Here is a 15,445-nt window from a genome sequence, read left to right on the forward strand (position 1 = left end):
CTGGTTAATAGAAAACGGAGGTAAACTCAAATAAGAAATAACTCCAAAAGATGAAGGTTCACCCTATTGGTTAAAATGTCCATTCAATTGAGCAGCTACTTGAGGGAAAGAGAGGTGGTAGGAAGTACTAATAATATAGAGGCATGATTACAAATTCAGTTCTTCTCACCAGCTGAAGTGAAGACTGTACTGTATTAATGAGTATACCACCTTAACCCCACTGCCTTATATGGAGAACACTAATGATGTCTAATATATTCAGTTTCAGGTGGAAGTTGAACTGAGTTGACATTGGCAAATGTTGATGTGGTAGCATCTGGGACCTCAAGTTCTCCTGTGTTATGAAAATTACATTTTAACCCAAATAAAATGTCAGAATGAATGCTGAGGGTGTAATGGAGTACACTGTTCTGAAGTTCTTTCCTTTGTGACTCCATACATTCTCCATTTTCTTCATCTGTTGTCCTCTCTGGGAAGCTACCCTGTATGGACCACATGGCATCTGATGGCTAGAATGCTGGGAACATTGAGAGATCTAGCAGGCATGGAAAAGTCAGTTGGTGGTATTCACTCTCTTGGCTCATTGCTTTAATAGTTGCTGCAGGCCTGCTGTGACCCCACAAGAAATCTCAGGTTCTCAAGAGGCAGTTCTCTCCTACAGCTACTTGCCCTGGTTTCTAGTGACCTTGCTATCTTGTAGCACTGTAAGGACTCTGGGTAATTACGGCACCCTAAGGTCCTACACTTTCCCTTTTGGCTTCCCTATACTGTTGCCATGCCATAGTCCCTGTATTATGCTCTTCTCAAAATGTGCTCATTTGAGTTAGATCCCTTTTATTCCAGAATGCTGACTAATAACATTGCTCTACAACATGCCAAGCACTATACATGTATTAATGTGTCCGGATACAACAGGGAAATAACTTTAAAATTATACCCTATTTTTTCAACTGATGAAATGTCTGCATTTCAAAGGTGCTACCATTTTCTCTCTGCCATGTGGAACAGCAACAAGGACACATAAACTTGAAGGAAGGTCAGCCAAACCGCTATCCTGTTACCCATGAATAGAGGACATACCAACTTGCTCTTAGGTAAGCCTAGAAGCTATGAATGGGTTAAAATGCAAATACATCGGAATTGCATGTTTAGTATCATCTTAAGAGAGAAAAAAATTGTTCACAATTTGTTTCCTATTTAAATAAACATTTTTTTTTTCCAAAACATGATTTTAACTTCCAGGTATTAGAAAGCCCAGAAACTTACTCATAGTCAATGTCCCAATTTTGGCACTGTAGAAACTTGCTATGAACAAGAAAATACCCAGATGTGGACTAACCGCTTATGTTTCATGAAGTCACCTAATACCTACTATAGATTTTCTTTGCTTGTTATAAATAAAACTGAGAAAAAGAACAGCCTGTACTGTTAAAGAAATAATCTGGTTTGAGGTGACTTATTTCAGATGTATGAAAATATTTCAACATGATTCTCAAAAGTGACTTGAGAAAATGTGGACAGGCGATCAGAAGATTCAGAGTAGTTAGTGGTTTCTTCTAATATGCAGGTGAGAGATAAATTAAAAGAATATTTTAAGACTGCACTATGATGAATGTTGTCCAGTAAGAACAAGTGACAGAAATGTTATGCAATTTTGACAGTTTCAAAATTAACTTAAGGTATGGACAGGGCATCAAAGAACTATGAAGAGAGTTTTGAGAAAAGCTTGCAGAAATTCACAATGATGCCGAGTTTTGGAGAAAGACTGAATCAGTTTTTTTGTTTTGTTTTGTTTTGTTTTGTTTTTTAAGAGCGTAAGAGAAGATAGTATATTTTTGAAATTATATTTAGATGCAGAAGTGTCAAATTGCCCAACATTCAGAGAAGATAATTCTCAGTATGACTAGAGAGGGGTCAGCATGTGGAGTACAGGTAGCTTAAAAAGAGGGAGTTAGGGCAGCCCCAGTGGCCCAGGGGTTTAGCACTGCCTTCGGCCCAGGGTGTGATCCTGGGGACCCGGGATCAAGTCCCACATCGGGCTCCCTGCATGGAGCCTGCTTCTCCCTCTGTCTGTGTCTCTGCCCCTCTCTCTCTCTCTCTCTCTCTCTCTCTCTCTCTCTGTGTCTCTCATGAATAAATGAATAAAATCTTTAAAACAAGGAAAAAATTTAAAAAACAACAACAACACCATTGCTCATTGCTAGTCAAAACAACATAGGTGTAGAAATAGAACCACAAAGCCTCTCACATTCTGTAAACTATTATAACCAGAAGAAGAATCACTCTTACCAAGATGAATTTATAAAAAACAAAAGCGGGAGGGGGGGGGAGTTAAACAGATTGTTGAGGAATTGTGTGTTTAAGACAAGGAGTATGAAAATTATATTGGAATCTTGGGGTCCATGTAATAATTCTAATAACAACATTGGCCTGATTAGTGTAGAATTTTAGCCAGTTTCCTCAGAGCAATGTCAGATACATATGAAGGGGCCTAGAAAGTGGAGAGTAAACTAGAAAACTTTTATAGACATAAGAACGGAATGCAGAGATGAATTCAAGAGTAGAAATACAATGAACTAAACTAACTGTATGGGTAGATAATGAGAGTCAGTAACCACAAATGATCTCTGGTTTCTGGCTTGTGGGATGAGTTGATATTAGCACCAGTAAGATAGGAAAAACACTGAAAAGGAACAGATTCCAGAGAAAAGTGTAATTTAAGTTTTATTAGGCTTAAATTTAAAAGTACAATTCAAGTTTTAATTAGCTAAAATTTATTAGGCTTAAATAATGTAGAGTCATTAAAAAAGGATGTGGAAAGAAAATGAAAATGCAGGTTGGAGGATAGAAGGTGCTGGCACTAGTTTGGCTGTTCAGTGCATACATATCCAACCCCCTCGCCACAGGTCCCTCAGCAGGCAGTCCTGTATCACTGTGTGCTGTGCTGTTACAGCTCCACGAGGGTTAGCACAGCTTCTTGCTCTGCCCTGGAGAGGATGAGAAGCAAAGGGGAAGGGTAGCACCGGCTACATGTGTTTCCCCTTCTCAGATGGCTGGGCCCATGTTCATCTACTGGTTTAAAAAAGTAGTAATCAAAGTATTTAGTTGCTTTGAAGGGAAAAAGAGGATAAGATACCGGTTTTGGTTTAGTCAGTCAATAGTCACTTCCATGGAGAAATCAGGATGTTACAAACTGGATAGTAAACATAAATCTAAATATATCAATAATTTGTATCAACGTAAATAGGGCAAACAGATCCACTAATTGTCACTCAGCTTCAAGTACAATTGCATGTTTTTTTAAGTACAGCAAATCTAAAATACAATGCCACAGAAAGGTTGAGCATACGGCAATGAAAATGATACCATGCAAAATACAAGTCCCACAAAGAAACACTAAATATAGGTCAACATGTTTTAATATGAAGTCCATTAATAGAGATTAAGGGAATTTAGTAATTAATTAGAGATGGATTTCATAATTATTTTAATGATTAAGTGATCAATTACTTTGTAGTTAATTGGAGTTTAATAACAAAATAATTGTCCATTAATTATTAATGCTATTAATATGAAGCTAATGAATTAAAAGAAACAATCCACTAAGAAATTATAGCAATCAATTATATCATTGTATAAATATTGCAAACTAGCTCTCTGAAATACATGAAGCAAAGTTTCATGAACCCTCCTTTATTTTGATGAGTTTAAGGAAACATATCCATCAAATGTCTGATAAAAGAAAATATAGATCTATACATAAAAGTTCACAACAATAAATAAATAGTACTAATAATTGTAAACACATTATTGAGCCAAAATAAATGAACCTAAAATTTCTGAGGTTCTGACTCAAAAGAATGACCATAAAGTCAGTGAAGAAACTTATGAGTGAAAGTCACAGAAACTAAGGTATGTGTTGCTTCAAGTATTGCTTTCAATATCTAGGAATTAAATAGTATTTATGCAGAATCATTCTGATTGGAAAAGTAGAGTTAGAGACCTTTAACCAAATGACTGAATAAAGCAACTCTGTTAACAAGATGGCATAGAAACATATTTATATCTAGGACCCAGAAGGAAACATATCCTATGAAAAGATGAAGCTGAATGACTTTTATAGGAATTTCCATTTTCCTAAGGAATTAAAGTAAAGCCTCATTCCATATTGTTTAAAGTCCCGGTATTACTAAGAGATGTATAACTTTAAAAAGTTCTATATTAACTCACACTGATTGGATTAAGGATCTAAATATGGAAAACAAATGCTTTTTAAAGTATAGAAGAAAACACATGAGTATTACTATCATGACCTCAGTTTACAGTAGCTTATTTGAACACAAAATGTACAGTCTACATTTGAAAAGATTAGAATATCTAACTATATTTAAATAATAAATAAAAGGCCTATGTCAAACAATAAAATCGAAGACAGAGGTATCCCATAAAATTTATATTTTTAGTTCATGTGCCTATGAAAAGATTAGTATTTATAACGTATAAAAACTACAAATAAAATTAAAGTGGAAAAGTGAAATTGATGATCAAATATAAATGAAAAATTTACCATAGAGATACCCTGAATTCCAATAATCAATTTGAAAACAATAATTAAATGCACTAGTAATCAAGAAACTCCAAATTAATACACACAATACACACTATGTGACACTACTGTACATTAACCAGAGGAATACATTGTAAGTCTGACAATATCAATTATTCAAGATACATGTAAAAATAGAAACTTCAGTAAACTACTGAATAAAGTGTAAATTCAATTAGAATTATTATATAATTCATACCAGAAGGGTAGCAATTTCACTTTTGGCAATAAAACTCAATCTAAAAGAAAGAAGATGAAAAGGGGGCAAAAAGAATGGATGAGATAAATAATAAACAATTAGTAAGATTGTAGATTTAAGCTAAATGATATCAATAATGCTCTTATATGTACATATTCTTAACGTGCCCAATTAAAGGCAGAAATTGTCTGATTGGATTTAAAAAAACAAGATTAGATTGTATCCTGACTAAAGAACACCAATTTTATATATAAAGACTCCATCAGGTTAAAAATATAAGGAAGAGAAAAATGTGATTATGTTGACTGATAGGTCAAAGCTGCAATAACTATATTGCTGGCATAAAAAGTATATTTCAGCTAAGGAAATATTAACAAAGAATAATTTCACAATGTCAAAGTCATCAAGTTTTCCAGAGAACTCAACAATTCTAGGCATTTGTGAACATAACTATAGAATTATGAACATAACTACCAAATTTCAAATTATATGAAGTAAAGAAAAATGATATAGCTACTAGAAGAAATAAACAGATGCACAGGATAACTGAAAGAAAAAATAGAAAAATCAGTAAGAATACAAAACAGTTTAACAACACTATTAACCAGGTTGACCTAGTTAAATTATTTAGAACAGTTTATCCAAAACAAAATTCAGTTTATTTTCAGGTACACTCAGAACTATTACCAAGATAAACTATATTTGGTGTCTTAAAAGAAGTCTCATTAGATATAAAATGATGCAAATATTCTAATGTTTGTTCTCTGACCACTACACAATTAAGTTAAAAATCAAAAACATGACAATATATGGAAAATGCCTCAATATTGGGAAATTAAATAGCACACCTTTAAATAACTCATTGGTCAAAGACGAAATCAAAATGAGAAATGAGGGATGCCTGGATGGCTCGGCGGTTGAGCATCTGCCTTCGGCCCAGGGCGTCATCCTGGAGTCCCAGGATCAAGTCCCACATCGGGCTCCCTGCATGGAGCCTGCTTCTCCCTCCTGCCTGTGTCTCTGCCTCTCTCTCTCTGTCATGAATAAATAAATAAAATCTTTAAAAAAATGAGAAGTGAGAATGTATTTTGAACTGAATTAAAATGAAAATACAACATATCAAAGTTTGAGGGATTCTACCAAAGCCACACAGAAGAGGAAGTCTATAACAACAAGCTCCTACTATTAGGACCAAAAAAAATTTTTTTCATATCAATGATATAATTTAAAAAAAAACAACACAGAAAACAGAGCAAATTTAATCCAAAATAGTAAGAGAAAGAAAATAATATCATCAAAGCACAAGTCTGTAAAATTAAAAAACTGATAATTCAGATTTAATCAAAATTAACATTTACTGTCTGAAAGACACTTTTAAAGAATGTAAATGCAAGAATCAGACTTGAAAGAAATATTTGGAAATTGCACGTCCAATAGAGTATTCAGAATATAAAAGCAAGTATCAAATCTCAAATAGAAGAAACAAAATTAAATGTGAGCACAATGTTTGAACTTATACTTCAGCAAAGATGTTAAGGAGACAGCAAACATGCACTTGCAAAATGTAAAACTATATTAGTCATCAGAGAAATGCAAATATAATATACAATGAGATATTACTATGTATTTTTGGAAAGTCTAAAGTTAAAAAGTCTGATTATAACAAGTGGTGGTGACAATACAGAACAGTCCTTCTGGTGGGACATTAAAAGGGAACAGCCAATTAGGAAAATAGTTTTGGTGGTTTCTTGTAAGGTTAATAAACAGTTCCACATGACCTGCCTATTCCATTTCTAGGTATTCACCCAAGACTAACTTTAAAGGAGAATGTTGAACTTCATTAACATTAAAATATACCATCAGAAGAATGTAAAGGCAAGTCACAATAATGGAGGAGATATCTGCAATACAGGTATCTGCAAAAGGTTTTAATTCATTTTTTAAAAAGATTTTATTTATTTATTCATGAGAGACACAGACTGAGAGAGAGAGGCAGAGACACAGGCAGGGGGAGAAGCAGGCTCCACTAAGGGAGCCCAATATGGGACTTGATCCTGGATCCTAGGATCACAACCTGAGCCAAAGGCAGGTGCCCAACTGCTGAGCCATCCAGGCATCCCAAAAGGTTTTAATTCATAACATGCAAGTCAACTCCCATGAATACCTGAGAGGCAAACAACCAAATCAATTAAAAATGGCAGAAAGGCTTGAATATGGGTTGTACATTACGAAAGAGAATTATAAATCCTAAAATCATATGTTTTAACTTTAAAAAATCTGCTTTGATGATTATCCTTGAGGATGAATCTTTTTGTCATGGAAATGGAGACCAAGCACTGGGTTTAATGTATTTGGTATGGGTTTTTCCCTATCATTTCCAGATCATATCATGTAACTTTAAAATCAGTAGGAGTACAAGAAGTATTTATTGAATTGAGATGGAATACTAACTCACGTACATACTAAAATGTCTTAAGTACATCCATTTATATTTTTTTCACTTTTCACTTGGATTTTCAAAAATTATACAGAGAAAATTGCACTTAAGTTGACCACCTTCATAATCTCTTTTGAATGTTTCTTGGCATTTTTCAGGATACCTAAAATTATATAAATGTGGATAATAGCCTATATATTTAACTCAAAGACAGAGAACCAAGGCTTATTTCTAAAATTATATTTACACTTTGGAAAAAGAAAATTAATCCAAGAAATAACTGGGAAAATATGTTTAAAAATAAATAGTGAATATAGAATATAATAATAGGCAAATTACTATGAGGTGCTGAGAAATTAGTTATTCTTCAAATAAATTCAATGTGGAAAGTATATAGTTTTCCATGTGAATAATCATGACTCCAAAGTAGTAGGGATTTTTTTTTGTCTTTTAAATATGATGCCAGTTTTCTGTCATTCCTCCTTTCTGATTATTACTTTGCATTAACAGTTTTGCTTAAAAGCTATATAAGCTGCAGACACAGTCTAAGAAGAGAGATGATATGTTTGACAGTCCATATATGGATATCTAATTTTTGGATTATGACATCATGAAAACAGGAGACCACCAAAGTAACTTCCAAATGTGAATGTGGCAAAGAGCTCCAAGGAAAAGTACATTGCCTGCTACAGCCTATGAAATATGTATTAACAGAGAAGTCTTCTATTGAAGATGAAATTTATAAAGAGTCTTTCATTCTCTGCCATAAGAAAACCTCATATATCACTCTTCAAAAAGAGGGAGGAAGAGTTCACTGGAATCACATAATAAAATGTCAGTACTGGGTGGGTGATTAAAAACACCATCTAAATTCTATTTGGGCAGGACACTTGAGAATCCAGATCAAATAGGCCATGTATCAAGAGAGCCGACTAAATGTCACAATGTTCCATAGTGACAGATTAGATAAGTGCCAGAGAAATATATAGGCCTAAAACAAGAATTACTAAGCAGACATCTTCAAATATGCTTCTTAAGCAGGGACATTTTAAATGGTGGGATTTATCATTAATATGTTTATAGGATCTTTTAAATTTTATTTAACTTTTGACATATCTCAAAGAATGCAATCTATCAGATATCCCAGTATTTAACAATTTCTCTTGAATATGATGCTAAAGAGGCCCAGCTTAGATGAGAGAATATGGTGTTTCCACACAAATTTGATGCTTTCCGTCCTGAAATGTTTTATCATTATCCTATTTTTTTCATTTGTTGGCTTTCATACTGTTCTCCAAAAGTCTAGTTTTACAATGGAATCCCATTAATAAATAATTTAGCATATAGTCATATAAGAACTTAGGATTTTGAAGATTTCAGGGGATAACCAAACAAAGTGACAAGGGACAGCCATTTCTGAAGATGAAATAGAGGAAACTTGTAATAAGAGAAATACATTTGGGCACTATTTTCCCACTGGTCTATGCAAACTCAGAATGACCTTAACTTCTTCACACCATTCCACTCAGAAGTAAAACTAGTGATTTATTTTTGATGCATATGTCTGAACTCAAGCATGTCCTCCCCTTCTTTTCTTTTTTTTTTGTTTTTGTTTTTCTTCTATGCTACTCTGTATCTGCTGCATTGCTGCCCAAAACACGTGGTGTTTATGAATGATTAATTTGATAAAATAAAATATGTAACACCATGATCTACTGTCATTGCATTTTGTGAGCTAATAAAGATTTTCATTCTTTTACTGGCGTAATAGGAGTAAAGTGCACTAACTTTAACACTGAAATTTTTATTTTGTATACACACATGTAATCATACTTAAAGGGGGAAGGTGGGACGCCTGGGTGGCTCAGCAGTTGAGCACCTGCCTTTGGCCCGGGGCACGATCCTGGAGTCCGGGGGTCGAGTGAGTCCCACATCGGGCTCCACGCAGGGAGCCTGCTTCTCTCTCTGCCTGTGTCTCTCATGAATAAATAAATAAAGTCTTTAAAAAAAAAACCTTAAAGGGGGAAGGTAAAAATAATTGCAGGACCATGGATGACTGCCTCTTGACATCACAGTCAATATTCACCTCAAGTTAACATATTCTAGCTTCCCTCAAAATTTATTTATTTTGTTTGTGCTTAAACTTATATTAATTGAATCAAAGAGTATATAATGCAGTTATTTCATTTTATAAGTTTCTATGAAATATATTTTATTCTTTGTAACTATAATTTTGTTTTAACGTGCTGTGTAGTATTCTTTCATTGAGTATATAAAATTATTTCAATATTATCTTTTTAATTTTCTTCTCCCTTCCAGAGCAAGTAAGTTTTATTTTTTTTAAGTATTTATTTAAATTTCTGTTAGTTAACATAAAAATTGAGTAAATAATACAGACTGCCCACATACTCCCTTCCCCCTTGGCCCTCATGGTTTCCCATTGTTAATACTTTGCATCAGTATGGTACATTTGCTTCAATTGATGAACCAATATTAATCTGATCTTATTGACTAAAATCCATAGTTTGTATGAAAATTTATTCTTTATGTTGTACAGTTTCATGGGTTTTGACAAAGTGTCATGTGTCCACTGTTAAATATCACATGGAAGAGACTCACTGGCCTAGATTCCCATTCTATTGCCTTGAAAAAACACCACCACCACCTGACCAAGCTGCTCATTAGTGGAGCAAGTAATACTATCTGTAGTGGACTGATATGAAGACACATGATAAGAGACTGATGCAAGAAAGAGTAAACAATAACGAGCAATAATGAAATATAGAGCAGTTGGTACATTTTCACTTAATATAGTCATGGACATTTAGGTTCAAATCTATCATATAAGTATTTGTTCCTTTTTATCCTTTCTGAGATTTGTTCATTTTCTTTCCTTTTGTGACCATCATGAATTTAAAAATTTTCTTTTATTGTCCCATTTTCTCTATTAACATGATAATTATACATTACTTTTAGCCATTATTCAAGAGATTACACCCTGAGTCCTTGACTTTTGGTGCTGAATCTTAAATCAGTTCTTTTACTTTGCATACAAAGCCTGGCTCTTCCAGCCAAGTAATACAAGAACCATAATATTCTGCATTTATTTACTCCCTTCTCACCAATAATGATATCGTTGTCATATATTTTAATACAATATATTTTTAATCCTCCAGCATAGCATTAGTAACAATTAATCATATTAAATGCATCCACGCATTTTATGTGTCCTATGCTTTTCACTACCTCCTGTTGCTCAGCTATGTGATATACTTTAAATTTTGCCTAAAGAACTTTAATATTTCCTTTAAGATTGCTTTGCCTTTTTTTTTTAAAGATTTTATTTATTTGACAGAGCACAAGCAGGAGGAGTGGCAGACAGAGGAGAGGTGGAAGCAGGGTTGGACCCCAGCACCCCAGGATCATGACCTGGGCTGAAGGCAGACATTTAATCAACTGAGCGACCCACACAGGCACCACTAGGATTGCTTTGCTGATAAGTATCTTAGTTCTTATTGTCTAGTCATGACTCTCTTTACTGTTACTTATAAAGGGTATTTTCATTTGTTACAGAATTCTGGTTTGGTATTTGATTTTTAAGTATACTAACAACTTCATCTTATCATCTTATTATAACATTTATGTTGAAAAATAAGATTATTGCTCTTACTGCTTTTTTTTTTTTTTTTTTTTTGGTACCATGTCTTGCTTCCTCTGGTTGATATAAAGATTTCCTCTTTGCCTAAGTCTTTCCATAGCAGTATTACTATTCATGTGGTAGGCTGAAAAATGCTCCCCCAATCATCCAAAATATAATTCACTTTCTAAGCCCTAGAATCTGTAAATAATATCTTCTCTGGCAAGTAAGGAGATTATATTAAGGATCTTGAGAGAAAGAATTTATCCTGAATTATGCAGGTGGACTCTAAATGCAATCATATATATCCTAATAGGAGAGAGACAGAGATTGTTTTGACACAGACACATGGAAAAGATGATGTGAATACAGAGGCCACGACTGGACTGATGTGGCCACAAGCCAAGGAAAGCCAAGACATGCTGGGCAGCCACCCAAAGCTAGAAGACGTGAGAAATGGATTCCTCCCACAGCCTCCAAAGGGAGCACAACCCTGCTGGCCTATTGATTTCAGACTGCTGCCCTCTGGAACCGAGAGACAAAAAGAAAAATTTCTGTTATTTTATGCCACTAAGTTTGTGGTAATTTGTTGCGAAAACCTTTAGAAAAACAATTTTTCTTGATGCAGTTTTTATATTTAAACTCCATGAGTTTGTGGAGAATCAGGAAAACATAGAGTGATATATTTCAGAAGGTTGTTTTTTCATTTGGTTTAGTTTTCATTGTTTCTCAGACTCTTTCTATTCCTCTCTCCTCTCCTCCTGGGAATCCAGTTATCACATGCTAAGAATATTTCACTGTTTTGACATATCTTTTAATCTCTGTTATGTTTCCCTTTTTGCCCCACCCTATGTGCTTGCATCTTTATATTTTCTATTACATATTTCCTGATTTATTCTCTTTTCTCCAAGGTCTTATTTGCAGTTTAGGCCACACTTTACAATCTATATTACATTACAGTATTTTGGATATTGTTCTATTAGCTTTTAAAAAATTGACTCCATGCTCTGGTGAAATTATCTACTTTTGCATTTCCTTTCTTGAAAATATAATTTGTATTTACTTTTCAATCTGGATTTAATAACATATCTTGAGAATCTATTTATGGTATTCTGCTATCTGCTGTCTTTTCCTGAGATGTATGTTCATTGGTAGTGTTTCATATCACATTTGATAAATTTTTGACTACACAAATTGTGAATGAGTAAGTACGGACTCTCTGGATGGTGTTATCTTCCAATTATAATGATTTGAGATAAGTTTATAGGGAGACATGAAAACCAGAGGAGGGTGATACGTTACCAGATTGGCCCAAATTACTGAATTGCATCCTAAGGGCCTAAGACATAAAGAGTCTCAAAAGTATTCCAATGACTAGATTGTTTTCTAGGCTTCTTAGAAATCCGTGAGCCCACATTTTTATTGCCCAAGGCACATGAAGCTTAGCATTTATCCTTTAAGCAACATGCACTACCTTAGCTTTCACAACTTTCCAAGGGCTGTATTGCTTAGTGTAAATGATTTTATCAAGGGGAAATTGCAAGCAGGATAAAATCTTACCTATCTGTAGCTTTATGTTCTTCAGAAACTTGTGTCTTTGTGTACTGGCTTTTCGGTATCTGTGTATTCTACGTTTTATTTACCTAGTCTAAAGACTCTGCCATATGTTTTGGTGACCAATTTAGTTTGGTCTCTATGCCATAATAAGAATCAGAAAGTTCCCTGGAAAAAAAAAATTATTTCGAATGCAGGGTCCAAATCATCATCATGTTTTTATTTATTCCTGGAATTTCCTGGTATGCTAATTGTTTCTGATACCTATAAACAATTAGGTTGGGTTTGTTTTTGTTTTACCTTTTATAACTCTCAGCAAAGATTACTGTAGCAGGATCCTAGAACCATTATTTTAAATAGAGCAGCTATAGCAATGTCCTGAATATACAATGACTGTCTGTACATTAAACTGGAATAAAATATTTTGGGTTAGAGCTATGCTTTTTATGACTAAATATTATTCCTCTAAATTAAATTCTCACAAATTTATTAAATTATTAATATTTTGATAAACCTGGTTGAAAAGTCTGTTGCTGGGATGCCTGGGTGGCTCAGTGGTTGAGCATCTGCCTTAGGCTCAGGTCGTGATCCCAGGTCAGGGGATCGAGTCCCACATTGGGCTCCCTGTGGGGAGCCTGCTTCTCCCTCTGCCTGTGTCTCTGCCTCTCTCTCTGTGTCTCTCATGATAAATAAATAAAATCTTTAAAAACAAATCTGTTGCATATCTGGGTAACCTATAGAAAGTGAGGCTGAAGTTAATTTTGGAGGGTGGGGCGTGTTTTTAGCACCTATCAAAAGGTACTTAAAATAGATAAATGATATTGAGTAATTGTTTAAATCTATGGAAGTGACAGGCGAAATTTAAATAATATACAAACTGTTAGTATAATATATGCATTTTAGAGTATAGAAGTAAATTCGTAGGATAATTTTATAAATATAAATAATGTCAAATATATTTATGTATTTATTTCATATGTTAGAATAATCAGCCTTGGTTTTAATGACACAGCAGATTTTCTATATTCCCAGACACTTCTCTGTGTCATTTCAGGATGCCATATAAGTTTCTATTTCTCTTCAGCAGAGGGAGTTAAACTTTAACCAGCAGATAAATTATACAAGCCTGTTTCAGATACGTCTATTACAGAGCTTCATGGATAAAAGGGTTTTGATTTGAAACAGAAGAAAATTCTGGTACATTCAATGTCTGGTGAAATCTTCTAGAGGTGCTCAAGTACACAAGTAAGCAAAATGTTAAATCATGATCTGGTCAAGGAGATTAAATGAAGTCTCTGAAGCACAGAAATAGATCGTCCATTGAAGATATCTGGCTAAGAGTTTGACTATAACCACATGGAAGAACAGATAATACCATTTCAGTTACTAATGAGTAAGCAGAAACCAGAAATGTCATTACAGGCTTGGCGTACCCCTGCTTCTTCACGAGTCCCTGCCCTCTTCATGTATCATCCTAGAAATAGAGCCTTAGATGGCCCTATATTAAGGGTCTGAGCCCTTGTCATATCGAGAGCTTTTTCTACAGAACCCTCGGATCCTTTAGCATTTTACTTATTTACATACATCAGATCTCACTAGAGTGGTTTAACCAAATAAAACTTGATTTCTCTCACTGTGTTCAACAGTTTGTGACCTACAGCTGTTCAAAAAATAACATTGCCTCCCTCTCTGCTCTTCTTAACATACAATTTCTTTTCATAACTGTAAGGGGGCTGGCTCCACCTTTAAGTACCATTTTCAAATCATATCAGGAAAAAAGTGAAGATAAAAATGCAAAGGGAATTCTGTTCCTTTTTATATGGAAAAACTGAATGGTTTAAAAAGGGTAGTATGGGGGATCCCTGGGTGGCACAGTGGTTTAGCGCCTGCCTTTGGCCCGGGGCACGATCTTGGAGACCCAGGATCGAGTCCCACGTTGGGCTCCCGGTGAATGGAGCCTGCTTCTCCCTCTGCCTGTGTCTCTGCCTCTCTCTCTCTCAATGTGTGACTATCATAAATAAATTAAAAAAAATTTTTTTTAAATTAAAAAAAAATAGAAAGGGTAGTACTTTTGTTTTTACATATCATTAGGCATAAGTGCACATATGGCTAGATAAAGCTGTAAGAAATTGGGTTTATAAAGTTAGATGTACTTGTTTTCTCATTAACCATAGCATTTTTTATTTAATCAACAACAACAAAAAATGTGAATTGGTAACTGGCTGTATCTGTACAACTCTCTGGAGATAAAAAGAAGTTACCTGCTATCCATCTCTTACAGTCACTTGCCAGGAAGATCCAGGTCCTAGCAATATATACTTTAATGACCATCATGGAAACCCATGTGTACAACCACACAAAATTCCTTATTATATGGTTTGGGTCTGACTTATAAAGACTTAAAATACAGTGGTTAAACATGATACAGCTCTATTTCTTTTTCAGTTACTCTATCCCGGGTTGATAAGGCAGCAGTAGTAACAGCCCAAGTGCCAGCTTTCTCCTTCAGAAGCTTCCTCCAAGCCAATAAAAAGCACTACTGTTTATCTGCAGTTGTTGAAATTTAATCACTTGGTATGTTCACCTTAAATTTAATCACTTGGTATGTTCAACTTCAAGGGAGGATGAGAAATGGAGTCTTGATTATTGGAAATCAGTTAATAAATGAATATTGATGGTCTGAGGAACCCTAGTAGGGTCTCTGCCACAGCCATTTTTTTTTTTAACACAAACGTGATCATTCCTACTCAGTTTATGTTAATTTCAAGAAGGTTTCTATCCTTGTTTTATGCAAGGATACGGTCTACGATGATGGAAATACATGGTGGCCACCAGCCACATCCAGCTACGGAGTACATGGAATGTATTTAGACTGGCTGGATAACTTAATTTTCTTTATTTATATCTAGTTCAACTTTAAACAGTCTCAGGTAGATGGTGGCTTTCACTCCTGGACAATGCAGGTCTAGATATTCCCAATAAAGGGACTAAGTTCCTCAAATATGTGCCAGC

The 15,445-nt window shown here is 34.5% G+C and overlaps 1 long non-coding RNA gene across 1 annotated transcript; it reads left to right on the plus strand.

Moving 5' to 3' along the window:
- The first annotated feature begins 456 nt into the window (after positions 1-456).
- On the plus strand, positions 457-8,897 carry LOC111095660. The gene is made up of 4 exons (XR_005358648.1): positions 457-552; positions 976-1,094; positions 6,603-6,717; positions 7,753-8,897. It is a non-coding gene; the product is annotated as an uncharacterized LOC111095660 (long non-coding RNA).
- The last annotated feature ends 6,548 nt before the right edge of the window (positions 8,898-15,445 follow it).

This window comes from Canis lupus, chromosome 4 (assembly GCF_011100685.1).
Source record: "Canis lupus familiaris isolate Mischka breed German Shepherd chromosome 4, alternate assembly UU_Cfam_GSD_1.0, whole genome shotgun sequence".
Classification (NCBI taxonomy): Eukaryota; Metazoa; Chordata; class Mammalia; order Carnivora; family Canidae; genus Canis; species Canis lupus.